We start from the raw sequence: 17648 nt of genomic DNA, 5'->3' as shown, positions 1-17648 counted from the left end.
CATTTTTCTGTAGGTTGTAGTATTGTTTCATTGCTGTTCCAATGATATGCCAATATAAATATTCAGCAGTACAGGCAGGATTCTGTGAAGATTAGTTATATATTTCAGATTAGTTTGTCTATTTTGCTCTTTTTTTTTAAATACATATTGCTAGTCTGTAAATGCTGTACAAGACAAAAGGAAAGATAATGTATTGTTCTCACTTGTATTTGAGAATTTTATTTCTAACGTCTGTTTTATAATGAAAAAGATATCTACTTGTGATGGGTTCCACAAGGAAGCTCATGAGAAGAATGTGCTAAATAGCTATGCTTTTGTGAGCTCCCATCCTCACTCCTCAGTCCAATGATGTGGTGTGCATGAAACTAAGAACTTCATGAATTTGGCAGAGAAGTTTGATACTGCACACATGTAATTTTAAGTTAGGTCTGTCTGTCATTCCAGGAAGCTTATCTGAATTTACACTCATAAATATATCTTGACAATCCAGATCATAAATAAACAAGAAAAATAAAGAACTTGAATGAAAGCATCAATGGCCGTTTTAAAATAGCTTATTTAAATAAACCAAATATTAATGAAAACATAATTATGGTTGAAGTTATTAGCTCCATCTTTGAAGAGTTATTATCTTTTTCCAACCACAAGTACATACTTGCCATTATCCCTAGAGATAACTCTTAAACTACATGTTTAAGATAAATAGAACACGTTAAACTTAGATGCAGCCTGAATCTGAAAGTTTCTCTTTCTTTGTGTTCAGATATGTTAAAGTATCTTCTCCATTTACATCGTGGATTGGGCAAGAAGTATTGGTATAAAACCGAAGGAATGTTGGCAAGATAATATACATACACACACATACAAACACCTTTCTACCTGAAAGATAGTGCAGTAATGCACTCCCACATAGAGGAAGAGAGGAATATCTGATTCTGGATTAACATGAATTGGCATCAGCCAGAATGTTTTCTGATGGTTCTGATGCCATGTTTTCTATGACTCTTCAAGGAATTCTTCTGTGGTTACGTAAATTAAATCATTGTAAATAAAGGCCAATTTGGTTTAAAAACTGAATTTGGAGGAAGAACTGTAAATACATTGGACAACAGCATTAGGATTCAGACAAGGAGAATAAATATTCTAGAGAAGGAAGAGATTAAAATTTTGTCAGGAAAAATGCAAGTTTCTATTTTTGTTGAGAGCTGATTACTAACATCTTGCAGTCTCTCTGCCACTTTGTCTATTCTCAAGAAAAGATCAAATAACGTTAGAATACTGATGTAGGTAGTTCATTTTGAGTAGGGTCATCAGGGTAGAATAAGTGATCTCTTCAACGCAATATCATTGAATCTTAGAATAATTACTGTTGGAAGGGTTCCTAGATGTCATGGAGTCCAAAGCCTCACTCAAAATAAGGCCGACATAGGCCAGGTTCTTCAGCCAACATAGGTCAGGTTGCTTAGGGTCTTGTCCAATCCCATTCTGAATATCTTCAGTCATGAAGAGACCACAGCCTCCCAGGGCAGTCTGCTCCAGTTCCGATCTCATCCTGGGTAAAAAAAAAAATAAAAAAAAATAATTCTTTATATCTGTTAGAAATTCCCCATGACACAACTTGCCTCCTAACCCACCACTGTGAATTACTAAGATCAGTGTCATCTTTATATCCTCTGATTAGGTACCTATAGACAGCAATAAGGACTCCCTTCAGTCTTCTCAAAGCTGAACAAAGCCAGCTATCACAGCATACATCATGTGCTCCAGCTCCCTGAGCTCCAGTACTCCACTGGACTCATTCCAGTTTGTCCTGGAGAGCCCCAAACTCCACATATTGTTAGACACAACACTCCAAATACAGTCTCACATGTGCCAAATAGAGGGGAAAGATCACTCCCCTACACCTGCTGTCAATCCTCTCGTGCTAGTGCTGCCCAGGATACAGTTGGCCTTCTTTGCTCCAAAGGCACACTACTGGCTTAAATCCAACTTATCATCCATCAATACAAGAAGTACTTTTCTGAAAAGCTGATTTTTGCTGGTTGACCCCCAGCTTGTAGTGGTGCATGGAATTATTCCTCCACAAGTGAAGAACTTTGCATTTACCTTTGCTGAATTTTGTGACATTCCAATTAGCCTATTTCTGCATCTTGTTGAGGTCTCTCTGAATAGTAGTCCTACTCTCCAGTGTATCAACCTCTTCCCCAGTTTCGTATCACCTGAGGATTTTCCATGTGTGCACTTCATCCCAGCCCTTTGAACTCAGCAGTCTAACTACTGTACATTTCACTATCTAGACCATATGCAATTAATTTGGCTACAAGAACACTATGTAAGCCTGTGTCAAAGAACATTTTAATGTCTTTAATGTGATATCCACTGTTGTCCCCACAGGCAGGCATCTCATGATAGAGGTCAATCAGGTTGTTTTGGTGTGATTTAAACTTGGTAAATCATACTGACTTGTTTCTAAATACCTTCTTCCAAGAGGATTTTCTCTGAAATGGTTTCCAAGAGGATTTGCACTAGTGAGACCACACCTCAAATACTGTGTTCAGTTTTGGGCCCCTTATGACAAGAAAGACATCGAGGTACTGGAGAATGCCCAAAGAAAAGCAACAAAGCTGGTGAAGGGTTTAGAGCACAAGTCTTACGAGGATCAGCCAAGGGAACCGAGCTTGTTTAGTCTGCAGAAGAGGAGGCTCACCCTCCCCTCCCCTCCCCTCCCCTCCCCTCTTCTCTCCTCTCCTCTCCTCTCCTCTCCTCTCCTCTCCTCTCCTCTCCTCTCTTCCTTGTCAGACCTTCTCTAAAATTAATATACCCTCTAGATACTGCAACAGATTTAAAAAAAAATATATAAATAAAATAAATACCAGAAAGTTGATGAACAGGAAGCCTAAGAGACTTAGACAACTGTAACTGTGAGAAGTAAATGCAAGTACTGTGAAAAACAAATATGGATAGCATGACTGAAACAAAATAGGGAAGTAAGTGGCAACTACATCTACTGAACTGCCACAAATAGTGATTATGTCATAATGATCAAAAGACAAGTTGGCAAACATAAGAAACAATGCAGCACTGAAGTAAACAAAGTAAATGATCCTGATGCAAACTCAAAACCAGACCTTGGTTTCAGAGCAAATTGTTGCAGTAGAAGCAGCAGCTGTATTACATAAAAGTGTTCTTGCCAGTAGCAAGGATAGCGGTTTACATAGCACACAAGTGGGAGATTAAAAGAAAATGGAACAGAAAATCCTTCAAAACATAGGCTATAGAAGTGTAAGGGAATAATAAGGTAAAGAAATGTATGACTCATAACAGCAAAATACATATGACAGGTCCTGGTGTGAATATAACTGTTTCCTTACAATATTCCCTTGCCAATGATGACTTTTTTAGTCTAGAGCAATTAGATACAACCAATTAATTTTGTTATAGTAGTGGAATGTTATCTGAGCTTTCAAATGGTCCGTCATTATTCATTCAAAAAATCCATTATGAAACAGGATTCCAAACAAGAGATTATGTTTGTCTTCAGTAAACTTTATAACAGCCCACACAATTTAATAACATCTGCGGTACAGGAAAATCTGTATTGTTTATTTTAGGTTTCCAACTAAAAGCCTGAGAATCAGTAGAATGATCCAAACAGATACGTAAAGTGTTTACAGTCCTCATAGAGTCGATAGAGACAGATAAACACTTTTACAGAAGAAAATAGAAAACCAGTAGGAAGATAGGCCTCTACTTAAAGCTAGCAAAAGGAAACCCTGACAGCATGTCTGATTTGCTGCTACTCCACAGCCTAGGCTCATGGGTCCATTTAGGATATAAAATCTGTTATTTTCCTCTGAGGGTATATAGGCTTCATTATTTTTTAAGACAGAGGAATTAGAGGAGACCAGATTTTGCATAAAAATTTAGCAGTGAGGCTACTCATAAAGGCAATTTAAGATTTAGGTTTCAACTTTGTTCCCAGACAGAGGCTGGTGAGTCTTGGTAACAAATGCCTATATCCTGAAAGACTTTGCTACTTGTCCAGGCCCTGAGGACACTCACAGGCTTGACGGTCCTTGCCCAAGCTCCCCTGGTGCCTCCCTCCACCCTGCCAGTGGTCCAGGACCTCATTTCAGCCCAGCCCTGGGTCATTAGGCCTAATTCCAGTGTGTCTCTGAGAGTGCCAGTCTCCAGCCCTGTCACTGGCTCTGCCTTCTGGACAGACCTTAGATCTATATTATAGCCCTGTCTCTGGCCCTCACTCCTTTTATTTCTGACTGGGCGTCCAGGATGGACTCTGGCCCGGGTGCACCACTTACTGTGGCAAGGTTGTCAATGAACCCTTTTACCAGACCCTGGGTCGGCCAGCTGTGCTCAGGTCCTGTGGGACTGTGATCCATCAGTGGAGGCAGTCCTTGCATTGGGGTCCCTCTTTGCTGCCCCTGTTTCTGGATCAACCCCATTCTTGCTTCTCCCTGACAACTAGTCATTATACTGTAGATGAGTCTGAAAAGCATCTGACTATTCTTGTGGAAATAGATGTACATGACTTTCTGTCAAATTGTTCACACTATTTCACAGCAGGAGCCTGGACCGACCACTGTCTGCATTAAGCACATGCTACTTTTTTTTCCCTGGCTTCATTCGGAAGACAACCCTTTAGCTTTCTTCAAGAGAAACTATGGCACAGTCAACAGCACAATACACACCAGCATCCATTTAAGAGGGATAACTTTACCTCTACATTGTATGGGATACATCAACACAACTCTTAGCTGGACAAGAGACCAAATGATAAAATATAGTCTGTGTTTACTCTGCCCCAGGCTTGTCCCCTCTTGAGCACAGTGGATGAACCATGTCTTTTGAATATAGATTTCCTTTGAGCCAATATGGTGGGTTTATGGCCCATAGATATAATTATTATTTTTAATGTTGTTGTTTGTTTGTTTGTTTACCCGTCATTGTGTCTGCAATGTTGCGAATGCCATGATGCAGCCCTGAGGGGCCATAAGCAGTTTTTACAACATGAAAAAAAAAAAGATGTGTTACAGATCTTGGGATCTGGTGTTAGGGTTTGTGGAGGTATTAAAAGTTACAGTGCTGCATGAGGTAGATCTGACAATTGTAAAGGGTAGAGGAAATTAATTTGCTGTAGTGTCATTCATACCATCTTTTTAAAGTGATCTCTGGAGTTAGCTACCTCCAAATTCACACCACTAGTTTTCTTTCAGCAAAATTAGTTCACTGCAAAAGAAAAAACAACCAGTCCTGTAGAAAATTACCATTCATGCAGAGAGCAATAAGAATATACATATTTATAAAGTAGACAAATACAAGACCAGTGCCCAGGTAACAGTGTTCTTTCACAGTGAAGAGGTATCCTTTACAGTATACAGCAGAGATGGTTTAGAGATACAGGGATATGACACAGAGTTCAGATGAGTGCGGCGCAAGGTGGTTGTAGCCACTCTGCCTCAGTGGTTGTTTTCCTGCGTAGGATGAACTTAGGCCATTTTGTGGTTGTTGGCAAAATGAATGATGACTATCTACTCAAGATTGGGAAGATGCACTAAAGTAGCAAACAGATCTCAAACGAGTCACACAAGGAAGAATTCATTTCTCCAAACTTTATGAATGCAGTTTAAATGTATTTTCCCTGAGCTAGACACCTTTATAGCCCACCTTTTATAGTTATGGAAGGCAAGCAGACATTTTTAGATACGTGGTCTCATCCCTACTTTTGGATAAGATAAATCATGTCTTAAAAACCTCTGATTCTTTCTATCACTACAAAGGAGCCTAGAGTAATCACATGAGCTGTAGATACTTACATTTGTAACTTGGACTCCACCTAAAATACACATTTCAGTTTATTTTTCACGTTTGGTAAGACCTTAAACTTAATGACTTAAGACAGCATGGTTATTAGTGCTGACCTGATCTCAGAAAAAAAGACTACAACTTTCATCGTATACAGAGTTAGTCAGAAAATTACCCTCTCCAGCTGCAAGTCTAGCTAACAAAGCAATTTCCCCCCAAAATTTCCAAAGTTCTATGCAAAATCACACAACTTTGTTTTTTTTTTCTGAAAGAATCTTTTGTCTCTCAAGCATTTTTCTCAGATTTCATATGTGATAGAGACCAATGGAATGCACAGTGTGTATATGTCTTTGATATCAGCATTTCTAGCCTTCTAAGTATTAGCTCCCAGACTTTAGATTCAAAGTGTAGTTTACCATTTTGCTTTCTGTCTCTTTCTGGTAAACATGGCAAACTATTTCATTAGGAAAAAAAAATCTAGAATTTGCTCTAGGTAAAAATTATCACTGTGTGTGTATACCCATAGAAGGACACATTTGCTGAATATAAATTACACTTCCTGAGGCATATAAGATTTAACAACCCTAAACGATCAGAGAAACTTTCAAGTTTCCTAATAAGTAGTAAATATCTGTTCCCTTCTCCCTTCTTTCCTTGCACAGATAATGGAACATACTGTAGTAACTTCTGGATTAAAATGACTGTTACTTCCAATGAGAGTTGAATTGTTATAGGGTTTATTAGACACTGCAGTTTTCAGCTTCTTAATACCTTTTAATTACAAGACCCATCCTGCTTACTGATTGAAAAAGTAGACATTAAGAAAGTGATTCTCATTTATGCTCAGGCTTATTTAGTTCATTTTGGTTCTGTAAAGGGAACTGACTCCTTAAAGCCCCACCCATTTCTTCATAATTTTTTTTTGTGTTGAACTACTGCTTCCATTATCGTGTTCTTTTACCTTGAGTTTAAATATGCATTTAGCATATTTTATATCAATCTGAGTTCTTTCATTAATTAACATAATTAGCATATAATTAGAAAATCCAAAAAAATACCGAGATATTGTGAACATTTAAGAAAAACTCTCTGAAACTGACTTTCGGCTATGACCTTTAAGTAATATGTTGATCATTAATACTTTGTAATATCTAATTTGACAAAAGATTATTTTTTTTAAGTTAACCAATAATTTCAACAGAAAAATATAAATCAGTCAATATTTAACAGTTACACCAAATAAATGGTTCAAGTCAGGACAGTATACTCACCTTCTAGTAAGAGAAACATTCCGGTAATTGTCTTCAATTTTTTGCATGGAAACATATCTTTCCATCCTTCCAGTTATAAAACAGTGGTTCTAACCACCTGACATCTTAATGAAAGATTCTCTAGTGCTATACATGAAGCCAGAGGCAAAGTTTATTTACAAGCTGGGTAAACATATGTTGTCAACCGAAATTCCCTATTCTCTGTTTAATACCTTCAAAAGGAATTAAAATATTAATAACAGCTATGCAGAGTAGTGACAAACAAATTAAAGATATACTGTAAACAAGCATTTTTCTGAGCTGGAAAGGGTGATATTTTGTGATCTATGAACATTTTTTTTTCCCTTTTGATTTCAAACAGTTACAATAAATTTTCTACTTGTACAACCTAAGAAACAGATAGCTACAATCCTATTATATACAGATTTGGCTTAGATGTGCATCTTTATTTTTTTCCCCATCTGCATACAGAAGAGAAAAGTCATTAGCACAGGGATGGAAACTTCCAATATAATAAAACAATAATGGAGATTTAACAGCAGACATCTCTGACTATGTCTAGACCACAGCAGAACATGACAGTGCACTTTTGAAACACGATTATGTATTCATATGTAGTACAGCACAGCTTCTACCTCATCTGTGTGCCTGTCCTGTTCACATGAAACCTAGGACATCTTCTGGTGGGGAAAGATGGACCTGATTTTTCACTCTGATCTGAAATCAAATATCATACATGGGAACTAAGAAACTTTTTTGAATTTTCTAATTTAAAAATTCTTCTTGAGTCCTTTCTTATACTTCTCAATTGAAATGAGGTTCTAGATTGTCTTTTGAGTTGAATTTTTTTACTCAAAACATTCTTTGGATAATTAAGTTAAAATATTTTTGAAGTTACTAAATTTTTCACACAAGAATGTTTTGTTTTTTAAGTCAGTCCTGGTATAAATCACTTGAAATTGAGAATAAATATCTACATAGTAATTTTGTAATTTTCCATTACAGTTTATTTTTTAAACATCTCAGAAATAGTAGATAATGGTTCAACTGTAACAATGTTAATTGTATGGACTTCTGGTATTTCTGTCCTGCAATGAACAAATCAGTTCTGTACCTGTTAAATATGAAAATACCAGGACTTTTGTGGTTTAAACTTGGACAGCAGCTCAGCCCCACACAGCTGCTTGCTCACTCTCCTGCAGTGGGAGAATTGAAAAGGTAAAAGTGAGAAAAATCATGGGTTGAAATAAAGATAGATTAATAGGTAAAGCAAAAGCCACACACACAAGCAAAGCAAAACAAGGAATTCATTCACTACTTCCCATCAACAGGCAGGTGTTCATCCACCTCCAGTAAAGCAGGTCTCCATCATGTGTAATGATTACTTGGGAAGATAAACATCATAATTCTAAACGTACCTCTCTTCATCCTTCTTCCCCCAGCTTTACACACCAAGCATGACGTCATTTAGTATGGGATATCCCTTTGGTCAATTGGGGTCAGCTGTCCCAGCTGTGTCCCCTCCCAACCTCTTGCCCACCCCCCGGGCTACTTGCTGGCAGGGCAGTGTGAGAAACAGAAAAGGTCTTCAGGTTGTGTAAGCGCTGCTCAGCCATAACTATAACATCCCTGTGTTATCAGTGCTGCTTTGATCCCACCCCCCCAAAAGAGCTACTAGGAAGAAAAGTAACTCTATCCCAGTCCAAACAAGTACAAAGTCCTATGGAATAACTTCTTCAGCGCTATCTAAACCACAGGCCAAGTTGCAGGCCTACAGCAGCTTGCAAAGGGAACAAAACTGTGGGAAGGACTTCAGGCAGATTTCCTCAGTGCCACATATTTAAGCTGATAACAAAGAGAAGTAAAACCTTTATAGCATCTTCAAATAAGTATTTGTCTTAAAGGACTATCAAGTATGTAACGAAGAAGGAGATTTTATATAACAGTCTTCAATTCAGCAGGGTAGAGATGTTTGTTTGAATGGGTGAGGTGCCACCCTAAAAACACCTGGTATTTCTCATACATATAAAAATCAAGAATCATTCAATACATAAATCTTCCTCTTCTACCTCTCTGAACAATGGTTGTGAATCAAGTGGAATGATCACTGTCCTAAGAACCTGGTCTTTTCTCTTTTTGTTTCTTTGTCGTTTCTGTTTCGACATGCACCAGGGTTTCTATGGATATTGAGTTAAAGACTGAAAGATGATCCTGCTCCTCCCCCTGAACTGCAGGAACAAATTTCCTTTATTCTTGCAGAAAAGTTTTTACTTCATTGCTACCAAGATTCAAAGGAATGTATATATCTGGGAAGATAATAAGACCATAGATGGTAAGGACAGGAGGACTGTATCCAGAAATCAAAATTGCAGATAATGTCTTATTTCTTAACACAGTACAAAGGAAGACCCAGAAAACAGAGCAAGATAAGGATATGACCAACCCTTAAAAATAAATGGTAGAGGCACAAATGATCTCAAGATGTCCAAGTTGCAACATTACTTACAACCTATGCTCCTACAACCCACTGAGGCACTAAAAAGCTGAAATTCATCCGTCTGTGATAGACATCTTATTATACTTCAGATTAGCTAGCAGGTACAATTTCTTGCCATTTCTGAAGTTCATATCAACATAAATCAGGGGGAGAATTCTCTGTCAGGGTTTTTAGGTATTTTATATGCTGTGTGAAGATGCTTAGAGAATTGGAATGCTAGAATAAATCCTAGTGGACATGGTTCAGTGGTTACAAAGCAGGTGAGGTAGCCACAGGTGCATGGTAAATGTAATTTGTCACATTGTTCTGCGGTTTCACACATGGGTAGTTTCACACCATATGTAGTACAAATGCAGACACACATACAAACGACCAGCTTGAGCCAACTTAGCCATTAGTGAAATTTCTCTACATGAATAGGAATCATTAAACTTTTTTTTTACCTAACATACAGAAATATTTAAATAAAACTAAACAAAACTCCTTATACAAAAAACACCGTACAGAGAGGGAAAGTTTACAAATTTACTTAAAAAGAAAATATATGCATCACCTACATGTTCAGATCATTTTTCTTATCTATAATGAATATAGATGTATTACTGTATGAATGAAATCATAATGATCTATATTATTCTTGTAACTATAAAGTAAATAAGATCACTTTCAGTTTTTATCTATGAGGTCTATTCAACTAGAATATCAACTAAAAGGAGCCTCTTCCTTTGAATAGGATCTGTTCACGCTTCCTGTATGGCTTAGCTAATAATGTCTTTATCTTTCTGGTAGCATAGTCTTGTAATCATATCAAATTCACACTTCATCTCACTTACTCTTTAAGCTTATAAGCATAGCAGTGTACATCATGGATGACTTAACCTTTTGAAAGTATTCAGAATTTGCTAAAAATGTTTTAACAGCTAGCCTGTAACTCAAGAAAAAATTACAACACCACTTTGGTTCAAAGCTTCCAGCGTGATAAAATGCAGGTAATATATCTTCAGGCTCACAACTGCTGTTTTAATTTCTTTCCAGAACTAGCCTCCTGTGCAGTTTACACTTAGAATCATAGAATGGTTTGGGTTGAAAGGCACCTTAAAGATCATCTACTTCCAACCCCCTCTACCATGGGCAGGGACACCTCCCACTAGATCAGGTTACTCAAAGCCTCATCCAGCCTGGCCTTGAATGTTTCCAGGGATGGGGCATCCACAACTTCTCTGGGAAACATGTTACAGTGTCTCACCACCCTCACAGTAAACAATTTCTTCCTAATCTAAATCTACCCTCTTCCAGTTTAAAACTGTTATCCCTCATCTTATTGCTTCACTCCATTACAAAGTGTCCCTCCCCATTTTTCCTGTAGGCCGCTTTTACATACCAGAAGGCTCTATAAGGTCTCCCCGGAGCCTTCTCTTCTCCAGGCTGCAACCCCAACTGTCTCACCTGACTTCATAGGAGAGGTGCTCCAGCACACTGATCATCTTCGTGGCCCTCCTCTGTACTCGCTCCAACAGGTCTATGTCCTTATGTTGGGAACCCCAGAGCTGGACTCAAAATGGGGTCTCACTTCATTTCTAGAAAAGCAGTATGTTTTTCAGAACAGTTTTTGATTGATTTACTAGCACTTTCTGACAATGAAAGATATTTATGGAGAAGAAGGAGGTACATCCTCGTAACTGTATAACTTATTAACATAGTACTGAAATTCCTGAAGTGACCAGCTCTTCCTGATGAAAAAAGGAGAAATGCAAATTGTCTAATGTTATGTTGAGATTAAACTACTGTATTATTAATATTCTCTGTGAAATAAAGCCTGGAAATTTGAGTGAAACTACATAACAATTTAGAATATATGCTTAAAGCAGGAATAATTACAGAGATAATTTTATTATCTGAATATTAAACAGTTTCATAAGTGTGCCATCTTATAGGTGCAAAATAAACATGATACTAAATATATCTTTCCCATGTGTGATCTTGACATTGAGTACATAGTTTGCAAAACCAAATTGTAGGCAAGTAAAGGCCATCTTAAAACAATACTGTTATACAGGAGAATGAAAATAATAGATATTGATTCATAATGGAAGAATGACTTTGCTTCAGACTGTCAGTGTTTTAAAATTACAAGACAGTTACTGTAACCTAATTATTATTAGATAGAGGATAGAAATTATGACTTTTATAACAAGATAATTGTTCCTAGAAATTTCTAATGACAAGCCTATCTAACCGTACATTTTTGTTTTCCTAAAAATGGCACTGCTTGCCAAAAAGGCAGCTTTTCCAACAGAAGATACAGTTTTAATGCAATTTATTAGTTTCATGTGCCCATGTTGAATTGTCCAGGGATCCTTTGGTTTGGGTTCTTTTCGTGTTGCTTGATAAGTAAATTCATTAAGGAAGTATGAATTAAGCTGAATAAATTTAATGAAGTACACTAATATGCAGTGATTCTGAACTGCCACAGGGTGGTAGGAGATGCACTTTTCACAACATTTATCTAATTTGCAGAACTAAATGCTTTGCTACACTTCCATGTTATTTAAATCCTTTATTGGAATGTGTATTAGTCTTACAGCTCAAAAAGTGTAAATGAAAGTTAAAAGGCAAAACTATACCTCTTACACCATCACAAAGATTGTGTAAGAGAACAGTTTTAAACATTTATAACAGATGTCTAAGTTTATTTTTATACTATCACATGCAGGAGGTTTTTGTTTGTTAGCTTATATTCTTCCATGTTATCTGAATACTGCAGGCTATTTTGCAGATATCCTTTGGTCCTGAGCAGATGTATATTATGCTAAAATACACTCAGTATGTATAGGAAATTAAAAATGTAATTTTATGTTCTTCATTCCTATGTTAATAGTATCTTAAAGTCCCTTTAAACTTATATCTCTCCTGTGCTCTGATGTCTAAAAATGTTTAAGAACCTGAGATTGTGGAGAATTTAAAATCTAAATATAAAGGTGTATGTATATTTTTCTTTTATAATTTTATTTCCATCACCATATGCCCATCTATTTGGAAGTGTATTATTAAATACTTTATATTTAGGTATCTTTTAGTTAAGTAATCTTAATTACAGAACTACATGTAATGCTTTACCAGAGCAAAGATCAGAGAGGTCTATCTTTACACCTAGACCTACACCTTATTATGAATTAAATTATTTTACTTGAACATTAAATAGCAAGGTGGTTTTTTGCAATCACAGCAGTTCGAAGGCAGTGTGCCAGCTGAGAAAAAAAAAAAAAAAAAACAACAACCTTTATTTTTAAAAATAAATCTATGCCATATGTGAAAATAATAATAATAATAATTAAAAAAAAAAAAAGTGGACAATATAACCACTCTTAAGGTAGTGGGGATGAGGGGGGAGAAAAGAAGAAAAAAAGAAAGAACTGTTTACATCCAAGAACCCCTTAAAAAAACAAAAAAGAGGAAAAGAAAAAGAGAAAAAAAGAGTCTGACATTGTTCAGTCATTACATATATGTGCTAGTCAGCTTTAAAATTCAGGCAATCTTCTAGACAAGCTACCTTCCCCTGAAAGACAGAGAATTCATATGTTCGAGAATGCGTTATTCAGAGACTGTCAACATGTGGTCATTAAGTTTTCTTTTGGCTGATGTTTTCATAGCAAGACTTTAGAAGAAGTGAAAAAAAAGCCATTGCACTTAAACCCTAGTAGATAAGGAATATGAGCAAGACTTTAGAAGAAGTGAAAAAAAGCCATTGCACTTAAACCCTAATTTTTATCATATTTAACCAGATCACTGCTTCCCAGTGACTGATAACACAATTATGATCACTTAAATTATAATCTCACAGTAGTGGAATGTCCCTTTTAATATGCCCATGACTGTACATCTCACTGCAGATCAAACAGTATTAAAAAGAACAATGACGACTCTGTCAGTTAGTATGATAGAAAATAAAATCTCTGAAAATACCTCCATTATAACACTTTATAATTCTCTTAGGATGAGATGAATTAATTTCTGAAGGTGTTTCTCTCTTCATTGTTTATGGAAGCAATCACTAAATTGCACAGAAGTCTAACCTTTAGATAGCTTAACTTAGACGAGAATAAATAATTTGCATGTTACGTAGACCTAAACTAAAATAAAATTTAGTGAATAATCCAGCCTAGCTCATGATATGCACATTGTAATTCTGGTCCTGATAAGAAGATGATTTGGGAAATATAGCAAATGCAAAGCCCAAGAATGTCTATTTGAGCTGACTTAACAGTGAAAACTGTTTTTCACCAGAAATGTGCAGCAGCAAAAAAAGTTTCCCTTTGTTTCTTGTTTGAAAATAATATTGTGTATAATTATTCTTAATATTGCCAGAAATATTTTTAGGAATAGTCTATACCTATACTTTCGTTTAGGTTGTGACACGGCTATGCTGTGTATGTTTTCAATAATTAGGTGTTTTCCTGTTGCTTATTAGATATTAACATCATAATTCTATAATATCTCTTCTATTAAGCAGTCATTTTATGATACCTCTGGCTGAAACATAGCATTATGGATTTTGCCGATGTAAACAATTTTATTCTTTTTATTGTCTTATTCATTCTCCAGTAACCAGGACAAAGGAATGTCTGTAGATGTGGTGTTCTATACAATATCCCCAGTGGCATTTTATTGCCATTAATCAGGTGTGCATAGCTTAAAGACAGATTTTTATCTGATCAGTTTCTAAGTTTATGCAAGTAGTGTCAGTAGAAAGGAAAATTAAACCATTAAGAAAGCAATTCTTGAATGTTAAGAACCATGAAGGATTTGGACAGAATTTAAAATCATAGTAATTCTTTCTTTAAACAAAGACAAAACCTTTCTGGAATCAAATCAGTTTTAAAATCATTTGTGTTAGAAGATACCTATGTCTTTCTTTTAGTGGATCTTTTTTTGGTAAGAAAGCATTTCTATTTTTTTTTAACTCAGAAGTTGACATTCCAATATAACACCATGTTAGAAATGTTTAAAAATATCTCTAGCTGCCATACTGAACAAAAGACAATTTCAAATGTTAAATCTGTCTTGCATGGAATAGAGCTTCTGCTAGCCAGTGTCTGTGTTATGAGAATATTCAAAGTACTTTTTTTTTTTTTTTCCCAGTTTCAAAAATTACATCTGGTTTCACATAAATACAAAGTTTCTTTTAACAAAATTAATAATTCAAGTCAAATTAAGTGCTATTAAATTATCATCTGCTCACTGTATTTGTAAGTTTTTTCCTTGTTAACTGTATTCCAAACAAAGTCTCCATACTCTTTTACATGCAGTAGTTCCCTATTTGTACTCATGTATCCAGCTAGCATCACTTTTTTGCATATCAAACTACTCTGAGAATGTTAGGTTTTCCAGGAAAATTACCTCAGACATGATTATTATTGTTTCTTCTTCTTTCAACAACTTATCACCACGGAAACGCATGGTATGATGAAAAAGACAACTACATTTCATGCAGGAAAGGAAAGAAAGCATTCCTATGAGATATAGTATTTAAAAAGACTAAATGTTAGTTCAGTTTATTCCAGTGTGAAAAGTGAAGGACAAAAATGAAAGGTCAAATCAATTCTGCCCAAAGATACCTTCTCAAATCATGTGTCACAATTATTATTCATATAAATGCATATTATATATTGCAGTTCAACTCTGAAAAAAAAATCTCTTATTTGCTGTAAGAAGGTGGATTTCCATAAAATGCATTTTTTCACTGCTATAGCACATTAGAATTTTAAGCATTTTCACATGAATACCAGCTATAGCTTTTATCAACAATGGTTATACGAGAAGACAAGAGAAAGGAAATTATATAGGTCTTAAAGGCTTCCAACTGGGTAAATAATATGAACTTCAAAGAATTGGGAAATGCTGTGGGAAAGCTGACAGTAGTTACATCAAGTGCTAATGTTATGGATATGTGAGAAAAAAATAGAGGAAAGTAAGATTGTTTCTAAGGAAGTAGCTCCAAATGCTCAGCTGGGAAGAAGATTATCTTCAGCTTGGAGATGACTCTGGCCTGTCCTACAGAATGCCCTGTTCCAGCTCATGCCTTTGAGATTAAAGGTATTATCCTGTCTGACTACTTTCCAGATACTTAGATTAGTCCTGAAGCAACAAAATGCGTATTTCCAGAGATATATACTACAATGATTTTCAAACATCCAATGCTCTTGGCTCTTTTATTCCTATTTGTTCAAGAATATTTCAGCTTTACTAAAATAATTTTCTCCCCCCTGCAGATGGAATATAAAATACCGATTTAATTGTCAGTGGGAAATAAATGTACATATGTTTTCTTCTATACTTTGAAAATAATAATAATAATTAAAAAAACAAAAACAAAGCCACCAGGCTTCTCTATAGTTCTTTTGCTTTCAGAAGCTGATGAAGCTGTAAAAATTGTGCGCAGGATACCAGTGAAGTCAAAGCATGTGCAAACGTTAGATGTGAATGAGACTATGCTCTCACTAAGAATCTGTCCTTAATACTACCAAAGTCTCTTCTATGAGGGCTAACAGTATGAAATACCAGTCTGATTGATGCTTGCTCTTCAGTTTCTAGGTCCTCACATACATTGTGTCCATTGTTTTTTGAGAGGAAAAAAAAACAACAAGGTGCATGGTTCTGTGTATTAGCATGTGTCACCAGACACAGTTGCTGCTGTTAACTCATTTTTCTTGTCACAAGGCCCACTGCTGCAGCATTGTTTGGATGTGAAAGGAATTGTGATTCATCTGCAAACCTAGTTATATCATGAATAAAACAAATTTCTGTATAGCATAGCAGATCATTGCTTCTACATTTTCGTCATAGCTGCAGATTTAAACTTTTATAGTCTGGGTTGGCTAAGGTAGATAAGATACCATTAAATACGAGTCTTGCCCTGGAACACTACTGAATGCTGTTTACACAGTGTGCTGTCTAGAAAACAGGACTTGGCTTTTGAGGAGCTTATATTGTTTTGTTTTTTTTTTTTCTTTTCCAACCAAATATTTGGCTTCTGGAGACCAACCTACAGACAAGCAGATCTTTTTTCTGATTTTATTTTTTGTATTGCAGATAATTTCACCTGATCATGCATCTTTTCTATATGAATTGCATTCTTAAATACATAAATGTATTTAGAACTATTCAGAGAGAGTTCCTGAACAAGTTCTAGCCTCATTTTTAAGTGGGCTTGTTTCTGTTTTAGTGTAAGACTGCCTTCAATTTCTTCTTCACAAAAATTTGACCTTTAACAGAACATAGATGCAGAACATCTCCACAAAACTCCATTGAAAAGAAGGAAAATGTAATGCTGTAAAGTTCTTTCTGTTATGAAATCTATGTTTGCTCACTTTGGGATCTGATTTACTTCCTGGTAATCCCTATTCACAATGGCCTGATGATATTTTCCAGCAGAAAGCTATCACAAGGGATGAGGTGGTTTATTCATAACAGTATAGAATAATCATCATAGTGCAATAATAATGATGATGTTGCATGCCCATCTGTTACTTAGACATCCACATATAGATTGTTTTGTTCTGTTCCTAGACCCATGCTGATGAAGAATAGAAATTAATTAGGAGATGAACTGCACAATTTAATTGAAAAGAGAAACACAAACAAATTATTTATATGTATGCACGTGTATATATGCAGGCTGTGTATCTGATCCTCTGAAGAAACGTGGAAACATTTAATTGACATTCAGTGTCTTAATCTGAAGGTTAAAATGGTATATAAATGTAGCCCTACATGTGTGAGAAAGTGCAAGGAAGCAAGAGATATTTGTCATATTGTGTCCCATGGCAACAGATCCCTGTTCATGCCTAGGAGTCTTCATCCATCAGCTACGAATGTAGGATTTTTACTACCTGGGAAAAAGACTAGATTCTGTATCGGCAGGCTTAAGTATTCACTTATGGATTGGTCAATCTTCATTGTAAAAAAAAAAAATGTTGTAAATTTCTAACCTCCATGGAGTTGATCTATTCACAAATGAGGCGAGATAGTAGTTAGACTTGAATTATGTAAATTTGAAT

This window comes from Charadrius vociferus, unplaced genomic scaffold, assembly GCF_000708025.1.
Source record: "Charadrius vociferus isolate BGI_N301 unplaced genomic scaffold, ASM70802v2 scaffold285, whole genome shotgun sequence".
Classification (NCBI taxonomy): domain Eukaryota; kingdom Metazoa; phylum Chordata; class Aves; order Charadriiformes; family Charadriidae; genus Charadrius; species Charadrius vociferus.
Note: the sequence above shows the minus strand (reverse complement) of the source record.